The sequence below is a fragment of the Mustela lutreola genome, chromosome 1 (genome assembly GCF_030435805.1).
Source record: "Mustela lutreola isolate mMusLut2 chromosome 1, mMusLut2.pri, whole genome shotgun sequence".
Lineage (NCBI taxonomy): Eukaryota > Metazoa > Chordata > Mammalia > Carnivora > Mustelidae > Mustela > Mustela lutreola.
The window spans coordinates 117,265,943-117,286,422 of NC_081290.1; the positions used below are offsets into that span (position 1 = coordinate 117,265,943).

The 20,480-nt window shown below is 34.7% G+C and overlaps 1 protein-coding gene across 2 annotated transcripts in view; it reads right to left on the bottom strand.

Moving 5' to 3' along the window:
* CCSER1 (coiled-coil serine rich protein 1) overlaps nucleotides 1-20,480 on the bottom strand; it is a 753,833-nt gene that overhangs the window by 569,201 nt on the left and 164,152 nt on the right. The window lies entirely within an intron of this gene.

Below are 20,480 nucleotides of genomic sequence, written 5' to 3' on the forward strand. Positions count from 1 at the left end.
TTTATTTAACATATAATGGCTTTAGTGCTATTATATTTTTCAAATATCTGTTTCAATTACTAATGAAGTAAGTAATAATTGATGCAATGTACAAAAACAAAAGCTATTCCAGGTCCTTAACAATTTTTAAGAGTTCCCCCAGCTGCTAGGTTTGGACAACAGACAGCTTTCAACTGAATCCCTCTTCAGAGCTTGGCCTCAACTCTCAGCCTTTGCTGCTTTGCCAAAGCAGATCATAACCCCTTCTTAGGGCAGCCTGCATCAATCGGTCAAATGTGAAAGTACAGAGATTGCTTCCAATTGCATCAATTTCGGACAAACAGGAAGGACCATCTCAGCCTGAGAGGTCACTATAGGGTCAGCTAAGGCTCTGCTGTAGTGCATCATAGTGCAACTTATCCTTACACCCAGTCCTGCTTCCTTCATTCTGCACCCCTGTATTGTATGAATGGAGATTTCTGTGATTTGTCCTGCAAAATGACCACCCTGACCTGCACATACCAGGCAGGCTAAAGAATGTTATTTGTGAGACTTGTCCTGCGTAAGTGATCTTAGGAGCCTGATTAGTTGACACTGGCTGGCCTTAAAGTCAGAACTGGCCCTTCTGTTCTAGAGGCCAAGAGCTATAAATCTTGCTTTCCATCCCCTCCTGCTCCAGGCTGGGCTGGTCCCCGAGAATGGAATCTGGGAGGGGAGGCAAGCACACCTAGCCCAGGCTCCTTGAAGGTGTAGACGAAGTAACATAATGCGGCTCACTCAACTCGCACGTAGGCAAACAAATGTTTGACTTCAGACCCCGTCATTTGCCCTATAAGATGGCCCTTATGGGGATGGTCAATTGGAAGTCTCACCTGAAGGGAGGACACTCCACTGGGGACTCCAGCTGGGCTGTCTCCACGGGGCTTCCCCAGGTAATGAGATTGGATGTTGTTAAGTACCTGATTTGACATAACTTTTTGTCTTTTGCTCCTTTACTGCTTACCACTGCCCTCATCTGGGTGCAGATTTCCCCTCCCTTCTTTCTGCTTCTAGTACATTTTTATAATATCAATAAAGTAGTTGTCCCCCCTTCAAAACTGAGAGTATGGCTGCTATGAAACTTTTCTTCAGAATACTCCTCATAGGTACAGTCCATGAGAGGGCCATTGGTAACTGGAATGATTAGAATGCTACAAACAAAATCAGTCAAGAGATGGGTTCCTTGTGAAAGCCAGACAAGACTGTCTCAGTATCAGTTCGAACTGAAAGACCACGTTTTCCAGGTATAGGGTCTTCTGGTAGGAAGAGTCTCAAGGACCTCCTTGTATTTAGTATTTTAACTTCACATCTTTCAGTTTAAAGCTCTGAACAACCAATAGGGCGATTTTATTACTATACTAGAAAACCCTGGCTTACAGCCTTGGCTGCTGGGTTGGCTTCTGGGAGGCCCACCGCTGCTCAAGGCTGCTGGCTACCATAGCTGAATGTTTATTCTAACAATGCTGATTTGAAGTGGTGCTTTGAGATCTGGAAAGCTGGCCTTCACTATAATGGTCTTCCTCTCACATTCACAAACACCAGGAGCTTCATTTGGCTGGTAATGTTTTCTTGACACATACCCCAGTTTTAATTTAAACTCGATTTTAATTTTCACAACCACTCTGTGAAAAGGTACTAAAAGTATAGGGTTTTAAGCTCAGAGATGTCAAAATAAATCCAGATCTTTTAATTCCAAGTTCTATTTTCTTTCCACTTTCTCTCATTTCCTGAGCTGAGCATTACACATGTCTAGCATTTTACTACACTGTATCAATAAACAATCTATAACTTGCTTACTTTTGATTTTAGCCTTGGAGCCACAATAAATATCAGTTATAGCTGTTGATGATGAATGCAAAAGTTGGACTTATTATTGAGGGTATTTACAATAAATCTTATACAAAAAAATAATAACCTCCAAATTCACTTGTTTTATCCATATGTATTTCCACACACTGGACCGACTTCAGCAAAGTGCACACACACATATCATCAGAAATGACTACTTTCCTGACAATCTGAGCAAAGTAAACTCCTCTGCTCAATATCTCTGCTCAAAGACATGAATCTAGGGGACATATCCTGAAGGATAGGAACCAGAATGATGTCATTCTTCTTGCATAATGATATGGGCAATAAGAAATTTACAGATTTTTTTTCAAAGTCTTTAACAGGCTATTGTAATTCTTACTTAAAACCAACTATTTAAAATTAACTCCAAGAACTGAGATAAACACTGGCTGAGATTAGCCATATTGAACCAATGAAAGCAGAATCGTTAGTTTAATTTGGTCGTAAGTGTTTTTAACTCATTTTATATTTTCTTATATGACACACATGGAATCCTAAATTTGTAATCTGGAATATCACTTCCCATATCAGTTATCATAAGGAGAAATCTTTAACCAAATCTACACAACTAAAATAAATAATTTTACTTTTGGCTTCAGGCCCTCTAACTCAGTAACACCTCTCAGTTAAATTAATCAAGCCAATAGACAAAATAATCATTTAGTGAAAGGTCTATGTTTGGAGCCAAAAATCTCTTAGAAGGAAACAAAATACGTAATTTTCAACTTAAAGAAATTCCAGAATCTAATATGCAAGAATATATTAGTATCACTCTACTCAGGGTGCAGATTATGTGTGATTTATGCCATTTACCAGTGGATATTTTCGCTAAAAAAGACTATAAATAGTCCTTTATCTGATATGTCGTTTGCAAATATCTTCTCCCATTCTGTCAGTTGTCTTTTGATTTTGTTAACTGTTTCCTTTGCTGTGCAAAAGCTTTTGATCTTGATAGAGCGTACCATGCTTAGCGAAATAAGTCAAGCAGAGAAAGACAACTATCATATGATCTCCCTGATATGAGGAAGTGGTGATGCAACATGGGGGCTTAAGTGGGTAGGAGAAGAATAAATGAAACAAGATGGGATTGGGAGGGAGACAAACCATAAGTGACTCTTAATCACAAAACAAACTGAGGGTTGCTGGGGGGAGGGGGTTTGGGAGAAGGGGGTGGGATTATGGACATTGGGGAGGGTATGTGCTTTGATGAGTGCTGTGAAGTGTGTAAACCTGGTGATTCACAGACCTGTACCCCTGGGGATAAAAATATATGTTTATAAAAAATTTTTTTAAAAAAGACTATAAATAGGATAGAGAAAATAGTAAGGTTCTGCATATTGAAAGAACTTATAGATTTTATGCCTATTTTTTAAATGCCATAAATACTTCTAAAAAGCTTTAAATATCTGACAGACTAGAATTGTGTACAGCATCAGAGAACTAGATACAAACTTGAAGAAGACAGAATTTAGTTCAATAAGAAAAAGGGAATTTTAAGGACAACAGCCATTTAATAAAAGTGCAAATACTCTCTGGAAAACAATATGGAATTTCCTCAAGAAGTTAAAAATAGAACTACCCTACGACATGGCAATTGCGCTACCAAGTATTTACCCAAAGGATACAGAAATACTGATTTGAAGGGAGACATGCATTCCAATGTTTATAGCAGCATTATCAACAACAGCCAAATTATGGAACAAGTACAAATGTCCTCTGACTGATGAATGGATAAAGCAGATTTGGAGTGTGTGTGTGTGTGTGTGTGTGTGTACACTCAGTCATAAAAATGAATGAGATCTTGTCATTTGCAACAATGTGGGTGAAGCTAAGAGTGCATTATGCTAAGTGAGAAAAAAGTCCGGGAAAGCCAAATACCGTATGGTATTACTCAGACTCAGAATTTAAGAAACAAATTAAATGTTTGTTTAATTTGTTAAAATTAAACTATAATTTTAATTTAGTTAAAATTAAATAAACTATAGAGAATAAAAGGAGTGGAGCGCAGGGAGGTGGGTAGGGCGATGGGTTAAATAAGTGATGGGTATTAAGGCAGGCACTTGTGATGAGCACTGGATGTATGTAAGTGATGAATCATTAAATTCTACCCATTAAAGCTAATATTACACTATATGCTAACTAACTGGAATTAAAAAAAAAAAACTTGGAAGAAAAAAAAATCAATCAATCAATAAAAGTACAGAGAGCTCTTACAGAATCTTCTTAGAGTTGTAAACATGAAATAATAGTCCTCACATGAAAAGGGACCATGTAAACCATGATACATAATAAAATCCCAATAAACATAAACTTCCCAATTTCCCTATCCCTGAATATGAACTAATTTATGGAATAAATTGATACGGTTGAAAAAAAGAGAAGGGAAAAGTTATAAAATGTTTAATTATGAAAATTATAGGTAAAATAGTCATAAAAAGCACTCCTCGTGCTTAAAAAATTTTTCCTGATGTTTTAAGGCATCAGGAAAAACATATGAACGCACCCTAAGAATAAATATTTGAAAATAATAATTATCTGCAAGCTTATATATAATCATTACATCCTCCTTATTTTCAGACACGATTGTTTGTATTTCTCATTTCTAACCCACCCATCATTAATTACCTCGTTTGGTGTCTTCAAGTTCACTCCCTGAACTGGTTAAGAAAATGATTCAGAAAAAGTGTGGCACTTCCTTTTCTATCAATTAAGAAGCCTAGGTGACAGTTAATTTTTCTTTCTTAATCATGGCACATCATTTTGATTAAAGGAGAATCATGCAATCAGCTCAAACAGATTGCATCTCTGGTCCCTTGTTCCTCATGTCTACCACATTTATTAAAATAAAAATGCACTCTGAAGAAGGTAGCAGATTCCAGAATGAGACACAGAAAAAACAAAACAAAATAACTCTGTGAATTTCAATGCAATACGAGTATCAATCCCTACATTCACAAGGACCACTTAACCAACGACCACTTGCTACAAGTAAGATTTTCTGTTTCTATAAATTGCTCTTATTACCTTATGTCACTTTTCACACTACCCCGTGCACAAAGTTACATGGATATTATACAAGTTGGCAGTTTGGATAACGATTATGAAAAAACTGGCCTGCTTAGGAAATGGATTGTTCATAAATTAGGCTGTGTGACTTCAATAGCTAATAAATTATGGTACTTTATGACTGAGTATAATTATATACTTTATAATGTGAAAAAGGTAAACCAATTGCCAAGTAAAGAAAAATAGCTAAAATTAGCATAACTCAGTGCTTTACTTTCTCCTGGGAGTATCTTTATCGTTATTCCCCATAAAAGATTTAATTGGTAAGTTAATAATTATTCAGTAATCATTCACTAATGGACATATTTTAATTATACAATTTTAAGAAACAAGCAAAAGTAAAACTTAATACATAACTGGATGAGTAAAATAGAAGCAGTGATGAAATGCTGAGAATTTAATTTAGAAGTCTCTCAACCAAATTGGAATATAAAAATTTAACCTCAAATATCAACAAAAAAAGTAATATTCTATTTTGCATTCATACAATAATAAAAAACATTCGTTTTTTCATGTAAGGTATTTATCCCTATAACCTACAACCACTTACTGAATTCAATTAATCCATTTAAAATTACGTGGATAATAATACTAAAAAGCACACATATTCATTGCACTATCCTACTTAAAACTTCCTACAAAATTCTGTTATACAATACGTAACTCTCTCTGACTAGCTCTGCCTTATGTCTCTCCCCCTATCAGATTCCACCTTCAATTCAAAATTCCTGGCCTCACATATATGTTTTATGCATTGATGGAATTACTCATGAATTGCTCTAAGTCTAAATTTTTGTTCTCTTGTGCTCACTTAATGGATGTATTAAGTACCATTATCCAAAACTTAGAAACAAGGCCAAAAAGATGACTACACACTAAACTATTTTTAAAATGCTCTGCCAAGAATTACTGAATTCTGTAGAACATTACAGTATTATTTCATTTTGCTATTTACTATTACTATTAATTAAGGGCTGCAGCTAAGTGAAGTCACATGGTAACTTGTAGATTTGCATCCAGTAAAGATACAAATGTTCTTGCTGATAATGGATTATTGCCCTGTAGAACATTAGCTGTTCTTCTATTCAATTTTGTAATCTTATTCTAACATTATCTTATTAAATTTCTATAAATACCTAATTTCTAATGCTTTTTAAAGAATTTACTAATTTCTCTTAGTTAGTTGAGTAAATCTTTGATTCTTGCCCCATCTATATTTGTATAAACTTTTAAACTTTCTGAAATGTTTTAAACTTTTGGAAAATTGTACCTTTAGATAACCCACTGAGATATCCTAGTGGACTCACGTGCCAGAATCGATTAAACTGCATTGTTAGAGAATTCACTTCACAGTCTGTTTGAGGCCAAGCATGTCCTGTCTTGGATACCAAAGTGATTCCCAAGTGACAACAGTATTTTACCTTTGCTGACTCTGTTTTTCTGGTTTTTTTTTTCTTTCTCCTGGTTTTATAATGGATTTGTTTTGTTTGGTTGGTCGGTTTGGTTCCTTTTGTTTGTTTTTGCTTCTAACAAATTCTGTTTTTTCTTTCTTATCTAACTCCTGCTGAGTCTGTCTGGTCTCAAACCACTAAGCCAGATACAACTATATAGTTGAGAAAGCACCCTATGTTAAGTCATAGCTTCAGCTATGCTCCTTTCTACACCCAAGTGAGGAACTAGTAACCAATGGACCTAAGCCAGTTTCAACAACATGGTCTAGGAAGCCCCTGTGTATATGTGAGCCCCTGAGTATAGTTTTATATGATCAATAAATCCTTATTTGTGAGGCATCTAATTTAATGGTCTGACCATTTACTATCTCCACTGATGCTGGAGATCTAGTATCTCCTGAAAAGAGACAACAGAAAATCTGACTTATTAAGAGTTTTTGTCTGTGGAGTTAAGAGCTCAAATTAATTAAAATTGTGTGCCCACTGAAAAGGAGGGCAACTCTTTGAGATCTGGATAAAGGTAAATCAGAAGTCAGGTTCTCAAAAAATAGGGTCTCAGAGTCTCATGGAAAGAACTGCACTGTTAAATATAGCTAATCTCTGGAAGGACAGGGACCTTAACAAATTTTGGAGACCTCAGAAGAAAGGAATTTGCCAAATTTATAGTTACTACAAGTGATATCTAATGGAGAAGCAGGTTAGAATTTCTAGTCTAGAAATTTCTAGAAAGCAAATAAAAGCTTTAAAAGATCTAGTCCTACATTTCTTAATGACAGTTCTAGATAGCAGTTACTCTGTACCCTAAGCTCAAGGAGGAACACAAATTAACTAACATCTCCTACTGCATGAATGCAAATAGTAAGTCCATTAAAAAAAAAAAAAAAAAAAACCACCAGGATCAGCCTTTTTACTGAGATCAATAATCTTAATATAATAATTATATCATAAATATGGTATAGTAATGTTTATAATATGGTAGCATACAATACTATGTTACAGTACTCTTTGGAAAAATACTTGAGATCTAAGAGAGCAATGTTAAGAAAAAGATATCCAAATATTAGGAATAAGGCCAAGAGGATGATTGCATGTCTTGTTAATGTCTATTGGAAGATTAAATAATTCTCAAGGGGACTGTCCTGATTTTGATTTTGTCATCTGCTGTTAATCAAGGGCACAGACTCTGTGAAGTTACATGTTAATAAGCAGATTTGTGCCCAATAGAGATACAAATGTTTTTGTAAAAAAGAGCTTATTGCACTATAAGACATTAATCAGGTTTATAATCACAGTATTATTCTAATATTTCTTTATTAAACTTCCTATAAATAACCTGTTCCTCAGATATCATTTGAATAGCTCTAATTTTCACTGGTTCCCTGACAGATTAATTAGAACAAATCTTTGACCTGTGTACAAAAGTCATATTTTTTAAAATTATCATTTTATAGCAGCTATTTAAGACACTACTTATTTTATGAAACCTTTTGTGAACACTCAAGAATTTACTCATTTGTGCCACTATCCTACTGTAATAATTTACTTATTGTCTATTTTGTTTTGCTATACCTAAGAGCCCTGGTGACCTAGACCCTGTTGATATTTTTGCTCCATTTCCACAGCTTCAAAAAATCAATTACATAAACATCAATTAATAAATGATAACTAAATACACGAATAAGGTAATTAATAAACTTAAAGCTGAATTTTATTTATTTCTTCATTGCAAAATAATCTGGGTTTCTCTTACTTGAATCTTTGTGCTACCTTACCAATAATTAAGAGCCAATTATATCCCCTCACTTCTATTTTTCTGAGTTGTTAATGGACTGCTCACTATTTGACACAACTTAGATCTGTAATAGTCAGATTCCAGAACCAGTAATTTCTGTCCTATTCTAGTTAGGTGTACTTGCAAGTAAGGAACCTGTATTTTTTAAATGTAAGAACTCCAACACCCTCACAGAAGATCTAGATTGTTTTTAAAGCAGTATTTTCTTGTTCTTAAATATTACATAATTAAGTCTCCATAAATAAAGAGACCTCCTCCTCCTGCTCACCATGACATCTGCTTGCCTTTCAAACAGTACCTAACACTTGTTGGACGCACAGCTGGCACTGAGCTCAGCTGAGAATTCATATTGCTCAGCTAGTAAGTCCATTTAACAGAACTATCTTCTGAATTTTTCTTCAGTTTGGGCTGCTGTACTATAAGCAACTTGATTGTGATTTTATTATGCAATTCTGTGGTTTTTTAAGTATTTTTAAAAGTATTTCTTAATGAAGATTTTGTATAATGCTTTACTGAAATAGACTTGCTTATTGAACCAGAATAATTTGCTATTTTATCTTGAAAGAATTATTATTTTTACATATAGGAACTTTTAGAAAAGCCACTGTGTCAAAATGGGGAAATCATTTTATGTTGTTCTTTTGTATGAATAAAACCAATTTCTGTAAAAATCACTTGTACGGGTCAATATTCTGATTTCCTTAAAATTACCTAATGGTCTACTTACAACAACTAGGGAAGAATCATGAAAAGCTGGAGATTTTAGTACTTTTATGTTCAACTCCACTGCACTGAATCAAAACACAGAAAACAAAACTATATACTGAACAACAGAGGTTTATCTTTGAACTTCTTTACTTAACAGACCTTACAGGCTTCCAACTGTGTAACAGTAAGTTCCCTTCAAGAAATCATAATATCACTTCATAAAAGTTAATGGTGCCCCAACTCCCTTTTGTTATGCAGGACTTCCTAGAGAGATGAATGCTCCTGGGAAAAAGCATGCATTAACAGTTCCTTTATCTTTCTCTAAATGTAAACCCAGCACTTCAGTTCTTGTTGCTCAGCTATAGCAACTTCCAGTGGACTGCTGGGTCAAGTTAAATCTCTAAGATCAGGGTACTCGCATACCCACTTGGTTCAGTGAGAGTTTCTATGTACTGTTATTATTAATAAAAAAATAAAAGAAAGAGAATCACTGTGATTCATGAACCATAGCTAAGTGGCTGATCTTCTTTTCACTGAAAATCACTATTTATATTAATGTATCTGCATTTCTTTGGAACATAAACCTACTGAAAGGAACAGCATGCTGAGATATACTGTCTCACCCGGACTAGTTCCTGATACATGATATGAATTATCTGACACCTGCTTGCCTCCCATTCAAATCCATACCGTCTAAATATTCAAGCTAAAAACCTTACTGGGGGGTGTATTCTTCCAAAAGAATGAAGAAGTAAAACAGACAAGAGCAAAAACTTCAGTGTGTTACAGTTGTCTCACGGAAGTTTAAAAATCTTAAATTATGACCAGACAGACAAGTACTATTACTAAATACACTACAGTTCAAAATTTGTTTTGAGGTAAATAAGGTACTTTATAAATAGCTACTTTTTTAACATAATTTTTAAGTCTTTGACATCTTTGATATCAGTGTATATTACCATTTTGGATAACATTATCTTGCAATTTATCAGAAGGTACTTTTAAAGTAGTAATTATCAAATTATAATGTGATTAATTATATGTGCCCACATGGATGTTCACAGCAGTTAAACTTGTTTTTTATTTATAAAAACAAAGGATGCAAATTAAATTTCTTTGTAAATAGCCAGGACAGCATCTTTAGGGCAGATGCTTTTTTCTTAATTTCACCATCAAGAAATAACTAGACTGAGTAAACTTTCTAATTCAAGTGTACAAAAATGTAGTAAAATATGCAAATCTTAAATGTATCTACTATTTTTTTCTAAGCAACATAAATTGATTTTGAAAATGTAATCCATTTCCAAAAACTAACCAAATGCGAAACCAGGTAAAAAGATTATTCTAATAAAGCAATAACATATAAAAAACTTTTTTTTTAAGATTTTATTTATTTATTTGACAGACAGAGATCACAAGTAGGCAGAGAAGCTGGCAGAGAGAGAGAGAGAGGAGGAAGCAGGCTCCCTGCTGAGCAGAGAGCCTGATGTGAGGCTCTATCTCAGGACCCAGGGATCATGACCTGAGCCGAAGGCAGAGGCTTAACCCACTGAGCCATCCAGGTGCTCCTAAAGAACTTTTTAAGGGCTGTTTTTGTTGTGGCTTAAAAAGCCAACTCAACACCATTGTAAGATATATTTTAAATGTGAGTTTGGCTTTTAAAATATTTTTTTTTCTAAATGACTATTTTAAAAGGCATTATTATTATTATTATTATTATTGGTTTCTTGCTTGGTCTTTGTTATTAATAAAAATGCAGTATCATTCACATCAGTATAGTACCTTAAAATTTGCAGAAACTTTTCAGATAAAATATATTATCTGAGTTCTATAACTCTATAGGTAGAGTATTATTATGAGCTGAAAGGAATGACTAGAATTCTGTATCTTTTTCCAAATCATTGTTCCTTTCATCAAGCCCTACTTGCTTAAAATGAAAAGTTAAAATCATGTATGACATAAAAGAATTCCTATTTTGTAAATTTGTTTATTTTGATCATTTTTTTATGTTAGGAGACACAGTCTTTCTTTGATCTTTAAGCAATGTATTATATTCTAGACAAGGTTCACAAAGAGGAAAAAAATGCATATCCTTATAAGATATTAAAGATGAGAAGGCACTTAAAGGTGTTTGGGGGAAAAAATAAATATCATAAAGTTGTTTATTAATTTCCTACATTTTAAGAATTATCACCTTTTTTTATAGTTTTAGTAACTAAAGATATTTTATATGTTTTCTTCCCTTCTAAAATGTTCAGTACTCCCCACTCCACCTGGCACACATACTATCACACCACAAATTTCTCTTTTGGACCAGAACTAGCCTGAGGCACAATCCACAGGAAGCTCTGAAGGAGACAAAGCAGAAACAGCAGGTGCAGAGGCTGCAAAGCAGGACAGAGGTGGTCAATGTGTGATTCTCTGACAGTTTCTTAAAGAATCAAATACATGTTTCTTGCATAATATTAGCCCACAATTTTTGCTCAACTTAAGCTGCTATCATATGGAAAATATGATACTATATATTTAAAAACAAAAAACAAAACAAAAAAAAAAAAAGAACAACCACTGAAAAACTGTTAGAACTGATAAATAAATTCAGTAAACTCACAAGACATAAAATGAATGTACAGAAATCTGTTGCATTTCTATACACCAATAATGAAGCAGCAGAAATTAAGAAAACAATCCCATTTACAATTGCACCAAAAATCATCGAACACCAAAGAATAAACCCAATGAAGGAGGTGAAAGATCTGTACTCTGAAATCTATAAAACATGATGAAAGAAATTGGAGATGACACAAAGAAATGGAAAGATATTCCATGCTCATGGATTAGAAGAACAAACACTTAAAATATCTATCCCAAGCAGTCTATACATTTAAAGCAATCCCTATCAAAATACCAATAGCATTTTTCACAGAACTAGAACAAATAATCCTAAAATTTGGGAACCATAAAAGACCCCAAATAGCCAAAGGAAGCTTGAAAAAGAAAAGCAAAGCTGCAAGTATCAAAATTCTGGACTTCAAGTCATATTACAGAGCAAGAGTAATCAAAACAGCATGGCACTGATACAAGAAAATAAACACATAAATCAACAGAACAGAAAACCCAGATATAAAGCCACAACTATACAGTCAATTAGTCTTTGATAAAATGGGAAAGTCTACCCAATAAGAAAAGAAGTCTTTCAACAATTGGTGTTGGGAGAACTGGACAGAAATAGGCAAAGGAATGAAACTGGGCTATTTCTTACACCATACATAAAAATAAATTAAAAATGGATGAAAGACCTAAATGTGAGACAGTAAACCACCAAAATCCTAGAAAAGAACATAGGCAGTAACCTTCTCGATAGCAGTTGTAGCAATGTTTTTCTAGGTATGTCTCCTGGGGCAAGTGAAACAAGAGCAAAAATAAACTATTGGAACGACTTCAAAATAAAAAGCTTCTGCATAGCAGAAGAAATAATCAAGAAAACGAACAGGCAACCAATGGAATGAGAGATGACATTTGCAAATGATATATCCAATAAAGGGTTATTATCCAAAACATATAAAGAACATTAAAAACCCAACACGCAAAAAACAAATAACCCAATTAAAAAATGGGCAGTAGGCCTGAATGGACATTTCTCCAAAGATGACATACAGATGGCCAACAGACACATGAAAAGATGTTCATTATCACTTACCATCAGGGAAATGTAAATCAAAACTACAATGAGGTATCACTTCACACCTGTCAGAATAGCTAAAATTAACCTAAAAAACAAGAGGTATTGACAGGATGTCGGAGAAAAGGGAACTCTTGTGCACTGCTGGTGGGAATGCAAAGTGGAACAGCCACTCTGGAAGACAGTATGGAGGTTCCTCAAAGAGTTAAAATAGAACTACCCTACGATTCAGGATCCAACAACTGCACTACTAGGTGTTTACACAAAAAAATACAAGAACACTAAGTCACCCCAATGTCTATAGCAACACTACTTAATAGTCAAGATACAGAAGCAGCCCAAGTGTCTATCAATTGACGGATGGAAAAAGAAGATGTGGTGTGTGTGTGTGTGTGTGTGTGTATAATGTATAATGGTGTGTGTGTGTATAGGGGTTATTTATATGTATATAATGGAAAATTATTCAGCCATAAGAAAGAATGAAATCTTGCCATTTACAACAACATGGACAGAGCTACAGAGTATAATGCTAAGTGAAATAAGTCAGTCAGAGAAAGACAAGTACCGTATGATTTCACCCATACGTGGACTTTAATAAACAAAACAAATGAGCAAAGGGAAAAAAAAAGAGAGAGGGAGAGAAATCAAGAAACAGACCCTTAATTAAAGTGAACAAACTGATGGTTACCAGAGGGAAGGGGGGTAGGAGAATGGGTTAAAGAGGTGATAGGGATTAAGGAGTCACTCATCGTGATGAGCACCGGATGTATGGAATTGTTGAATCACTATACTGTACACCTGAAACTAATACAACACAGTATGTTAATGAACTGGAATTAAAATTCTTTTTAAAAATATGAAAAATAAAAAAGTATAGTGCTAGGTAATAGCCATGAAGGTAGAATTTATTACTGCAGTATATTATACAGACTCTAATGAGGAGGTCCTATTTTAAGTGATGTAATTGCTGCTTCCCCAATGTGACTTGAGAAACAGAGGAGGCAATCGAAAATACTGGAATATCTTAAAGGAGGCTGACATATATGTATATAAAAACAGGACAGTATTATAAATGGTAGAAAATGAAGGAAGAGGAGCCATTAACTAATAAGGCAAATATCAATTCACTGAACATTTCTCTGCATATTTCTCTATATCTGCTCTAAAGTTTCAGTCCTTGGGAGTTTCTGCTATTCCCCTTATGCAAACAGATCTTTCATAAACCCTCATTCTATTTCCATCAATCCAATATATGTTCTTCAATGATTATTGATGTTGTCAGATTTCTGATTATTATAGAGATTCCCAGCCTTTCATGTGGAATCCACAAATGACTTCACCTATATGTGAAGTTTTCAGATAGGACAGGTGAAAAATGAAGGCAAGAGTGTCATGGACCAAATACAAGTAATAGCTGCGTCTAAAACGTAGATATGAAGAAGCCCATTAAGGAGTCTATAAGGAGAAAAGAAGGAGGAGAAAAAGAACGAGAGGAGCGGTAACACTGCAAAAAGGGGAAGTGGTAAGTATACAAGTCAAGTCCCTCAACAGTGTCAGAAATGAAGGGAAGTTAAGAAAGGTGAAGACTTGGGCGCCTGGGTGGCTCAGTGGTTTGGGCCGCTGCCTTCGGCTCGGGTCGCGGTCTCAGGGTGCTCTCTCTCTCTCTGCCTGCCTCTCTCTCCATCTACTTGTGATCTCTCTCTGTCAAATAAATAAATAAAAAGAATCTTTAAAAAAAAAAAAAAGAAAGATGAAGACTTAAAAAAAAAAAGAATATGAAAATTGGTAAAGTCACCGATGACTTTATTTTTTAAAAGATTTTATTTGTTTGTCAGAGAGAGAGAGCGCGCGCACAAGCTAGGGTCCTGGGATCAAGCCCTGCATCTGCTCAGCAGGGAGCCTGCTTTTCTCTCTCTCTCTCTCTCTCTCTGCCCACTTGTGATCTCTGTCAAATAAATAAAATCTTGAAAGCAAGCAAGCAAGCAAGCACACAAATATACCTAAGGTCAGAGGAAATGGGACGACTGATGGGTAAAAATACAAACATTTTGGAAGTGCATGTCAAGGACAGGATGGGTAATTTGGGGAGAGCATTTGAAGTTTATACTCAGTGCCTGAGTTATGCAGCTGGTCTGTGATCTACTTCTCTATTGTAGAGGGAGATGGAGTACGCTTTCTGGAAATTAAGAAGGTAAGAGACCTGGCATAATCTCATTGTAAATGTACTAATGAAAGACCTCCTAGCAAACAAACTGGCCAACTCAGTGGTTTTCATTAGTAGGAGAGCTTATCTCTGCACTGCTTTTAACAGAATGTATCTAATTATCTAGGCTTGCTTATGAAAAATAAAACTGTGATATAGAAAGGTATGGGATATGGCCTCATGGAAAATGTTCCTGTGTGCTACATAACTGAGTATGAAATGGAGATGTTTCATGTGGCCAAATGGTAAAAACTTCTGGTTATAAAATAAGTAAGTTCTGGGGATGTAATGTACAGCATGGTGACTACAATCAAAAAGGAAAAAAAAAAAAAATGGAGCAATGGTACTGACATGGCTCCTCCTGTGTAAATAACATGATTATACACATCCACCAGGTCAAATCTCATCCAAGAACCTGAGCCAGGGCCCATCATGTAAAGAAAGAAGAGGACCTGAGGAGCTGGGAAGGTATTCCGTATCTCTGTCTGCTTCACCTGTGCCTCTTAATGTCTGTTCAAGCTCTGATTCATGTGAGTCTCTCTTGACAAAAACTTCTTTGTGTTTCCCACTGCCACACACACAAAGCACAGGGTGCTTTTAAAAACAACTAGTTGAATACTAAAATCATAATTTTATAAGGTAATTATAAATATATATAATAAAGAGCCTAAGAGACAAAAGTAAGAAAAAAAAATATTGTTTCAGGTTGGATAAAACAAGCTTAGAACAATAAAATACAAAAAGTAAAAATAAAAAGGTATTTTAGAGCAAAGTGAAATGATCATTGTATTAAATTATAAAAGTGGGGGCGCCTGGTTGGCTCAGTGGGCTAAAGCCACTGCCTTCAGCTAGAATCCTGATCTCAGAGCCCTGGGATTAAGCCCCACATCTGGGTCTCTGCTCAGCAGGGAGCCTGCTTCCCCCTCTCTCTCTGCCTGCCTCTCTGGCTACTTGTGATCTCTATCAAATAAATAAATAAAAATCTTAAACTATAAAAGTGGTAATAGCAGCTACTCTAATTTAGGAATGATGAATTTAAAGAAAGATAACATCACATAGCAAATATGTGAAGTATGTATGCACAACTCATTTGAAAATCACACTTTTCACCCTGGCATGGCAAATATGATGGCTTCTGAAATAATTATACAAGTTTGTCTCAATTTTTGAAGTATTTTAAGAATAATATCATTATTTATATTTTTTTTATTTGACAATAATGCCTAATATTAGGCACAAGTCTATTATAATTGTCTGTTTCTTAAACTTAGAAGTCAAAATTTGTTTTATTTAATTTTCTAAAATTAATAGATTTCTTAATGTATTTTAAGTATTTATTTTATGTATTTTTATGTTTTTTTATGTATTTTTTATTTTAAATATTTTATTTCTTTATTTCACAGAGAGAGCTAGAGAGCCCAAGCACTGGGAGAGGGAGAAGTAGGCTCCCTGATATGCAAAGAGTTCAACTTGGGGCTCCATACTAGGACCCTGAAGCCATGACCTAAGCCAAAAGCAGATGCTTAACTGACTGAGCCACCCAGGCATCCCTAAAATTAACAGGTATTTAAATTTAAATTTCAAAATAATATGACTTTAAGAAAAAATACATTTTTCTTTATTGTTTAACTAGAGTAATGTAAAAGCTTCAAATTCCTGTGACTTCAGAAACAGAGAAAACAATCAAAAATATTGGAGTATCTTAAAAGGAGGCTGACTCCCTCAGAAAAAGGAGTTATTTTACTCAAGGTCAATTCTGTGTTATACATTGATTGTGCAGCTGCTGAGATGGTCAGAAATTTGTCATGGATTCTAAATAAATAAATATTCTTTTTCATGCCTATGAAAACTAGCCGGCCCATGGGGTTATCTAAATAAGGCATAAAATAGTTTTCATCTCACAGATAATTAAGATAACTTGATCCAATTAAACATAAAATTGTCATTTTCGGATTCTAACCCCAAGAATAAAAGGCAAATTAATTTTATTTTACAATTTCTTATTTTTAGAAGGCATATAAATGATTTTTTAAAAGATTTTATTTATTTATTTGACAAAGACATAGAGAGTACAAGTAGTCAGAGCAGCAGGCAGAGGGAGAAGGAGAAGCAGGCTCTCCACTGCACAGGAACTCCGATGTGGGGCTGGATCCCAGAACCCTGGGATCATGACCTGAGCCAAAGGCAGTCCCTTAACTGACTGAGCGACCCAGACGCCCCACAAACGATCTTATGGTTACCCAGATATTGTATGGTTAAAGAAAAGAATTTTAAATTGCCTTCTACTACTGTCCTTCTCAACCATTTTCTTGATAAATAGCAATAAACAGAACTATGTACGGTTCTTAATAAAGCTTTTAATATATGTAGTTTAATATCGCTAACAATAAGATTGTTCAGTGCTGTGCTCTGAATACTTGTGTTCCCCTAAAACTCGTTATGTTGAAATGTTGATGTGATGGTATTAGGACATGGGGACTTTGGGACGTGCTTAGGTCACAAGAGTGGAGCCCTGCTGAGTATGATCGCTGACTATATCAAAGACTCTAGAGAGCTCCGGAACCCCTTCCGCCCGCCATGTGAGACACATCAAGAGGGTGCTGGTTATTAACCAGAAAAAAAAATGCTGGCACCTTTATACTGGACTTCCAAGCCTCCAAAACTGTGAGAAATAAATTTCTGGCATATATAAGCTCCCTAGTTTGGGATATATTGTTATGGTAGCCCTTCTGGCCTAAGACACTGGCAACACTGGCATTCAGGAAAAAAATCACAAAGGAAAAACTTAAGTGCCAGGCACATCTCCTTGAACTTTATGAAGAAAAGTGATAATAATTATGATACTGCAACTTTATTTATTTACTCAAACTGGTCTTCAAGTCCTTTTAGATGAAGTGAGTTAACTCTATGGGTAAGATACTCATAATGCTGTGCACCAAACATACAAATTGTGACAGCTTATAAGTGAAAATGACTCCTCCCCAAAACTGGGGGAAAAAATGAATGGACTATTTTATCCAAGTATGCTTTTTGAAAGGGAAATCTGAATCTACAAGTTTATAAGAAATGAAGTGAATTAGACTAGATGAAATATGCAGGGCAGTTTTAAAACATCACCTTAGATGTATTTGACCAAGAACTTATATTTTTTAATACGTTCTCCAAAAAATATTACAAATAATTAACTATTCCTTGTCCCCTCTGTATGGTGTATCCAGAACTATGGTACTGATATGATCCTGGAAACCACTCCATAAGGCTGACTATCCTAAAATGAATTATATTTCTACCAGAACAATGTCATAATTGGTATGATCTTGATCAGGGACTTAGGATCAAAAATCAGAGCTGTACCAAACAGTATCATAAAAACATGTGTACATTTGTATAACAAATTAAAATGTCAAAAAATGTGCATAAGCACACCCCAAACAATGATTCTACTAAAGGCTTTAAATCATATCTATATGAGGATATGTCACAACCTGATCAACAATTATACCTTTAATTCACCTATATTTATTATGTATCAGGCACTATACCAAACGCTGTAAGAAATGCTAATATGTATGAAACTTCTTCCATTTAAATGAATGAGATCTAATAGGTAAAATGAAACCTATTCATTCAAGTAACTAAGTAGTGGGTGTTATGTGATATGTGATACAACTTAGAAGGACCTTGATGGGAAAAGCATCGTTAGTAACTGGAAAAATCAATAAAGGCATTATGGATTAGGGCTATTAATCTAAAATTAATATACTAGTTATCAACAAATGTAATTCAATATTTAATGAGTGATACTTGTGATTTTCCCTCTGAAAATTTATGAGGATTGAAAAGAACGATTTGTGTGCCTCCATTTCCTTACAAATATTAATGGCTCCTTTTTCTCATTAAATGTACTTGTAGCTCGCAATAACTACCTTTAATTCCGCTGACAATGAGTTGAACCAAAAGCTGAGATCATTATTTTAACTCTCAAAAAGCCAGTAACATTTTTACATACTTGAAAGTCTCATTTAGGATTTCAGAATTAGGAGGAAATATTTATTGAATTAGATCTTCTAATTATCATCTTTGCTTTGCTCTTAATTTTGAGCTCCAAAAACTACATGTAAGAGTGAAATGTAATGCCACAAATCTAAGTTTGAAAATACATATACTAAAAGATCAGCAGAGTTCATTTGACTGGTAGATGGTAAAGATGACATATTTTGAAACAGATTGTTTGAACATGAATGAACTTTCTTCTTCTCCTGCTGCCTCTTAGAGTGACTGCTCGACATTAACAGTTGGGCCTCTGTGGTAGAAATTTGCAAAAAATATAATTTACATATATATACAATGATGTCAATTAAGCACCCGAGCCCCACTCCATATAAAATTAGGGTCACAGGAATTCACGTATCCTGAATGTGGTTCAGGATCAAACATTCAAACGCTTGATTTGGATTGTGGCCTGTGATATCAAATGGCCACAATCCAAATCAAACATTTCCCTCACACTGTAAGTTTTAAAATAGTGAGAATTATTAAATATAAATTATTAAATTATTAAACAATGACAAGAGCACATTAATATCACCCAACCTAGAACTCTAATATCTTCCAGGCCTGTGTTTTCTTTGTATCTTCAGAGCAGGTTCTTAATAAATATTTATTTAAAAAAACTGCAAACAGAAATGCCTGGGTGGTTCAGTTGGTTAAGCATCTGCTTTTGGCTCAGATCATGATTCCCAAATCCTGGGACTGAGTCCCACATCAGGCACCCTGCCTGCCACTTCCCCTGCTCGCGCTCGATCGTGCGCTCTCTCTCTCTCTCTGACAAATAAATAATTATATAAATAAAATCTTAAAACAAAACAAAACAAAACTGTGAATAGATAGATAAACAAATGAATAAAGGATAAGCTAATAAAGGAGACAATAGCAGGCCCCAGAAGAAAAGTGAATGCACAGCTTAGTGCTTGGCTATTTAAGTCTTAATCTTAAGATTATCTAACTATTGTCAGTAATTTCTTAAATTCTGGATCTCAACATACCAAGAATTAAAATATGACATGAGAAGCTAATAATCTGCAAGTAACTTTTTTTTTCCCCTCAGATATATATCTGGTCTGTTCTTCTTCCAAAGAAGTCCTACAAGTTACTTAGTGTTGTTTTGTTTTTTTTTTTATTTTGTTTTTACTATGCCATTCACAGTTCCAACAGAAAGGCAGCAGGATGCCAAACTGAAAATAAGAGAAATTACACTATCAGAGTAAAATAAGCCATAAACGAAAGCTGTCAGAATCTTTTAGCACAAACAGATCAGGGCAATTTTGTGCATGCATTTGCTGAGTAATCTAGAGATAACACAACTTTCCAAATCAGCATTTTAATGTAATAAAAATAAATACTTTCAAATTCAGTTAGGTTCCCAGGAACTTAATCACATAAAATTAATTTAGATATAGACAGCTCAAGGACTTTAGGTCAAGATGAGTGCACATCCCCAAAAAACAAAACTTGTAATTATAAATTATGTCTTAATCTTTTTCAAACACCATGACCAGCACAAGGTGAGGCATGTCCAGGGAAGGAGAAAACAAGCCAATTTTCAGTTAATTAAAAGAAATGAGATACACTAATTTTTTTTAGAATAAGGTAGTCATTAGTGCCCAACAAATATATTTGGTCTACACCTTCCAGACACAAGGAAGAGAA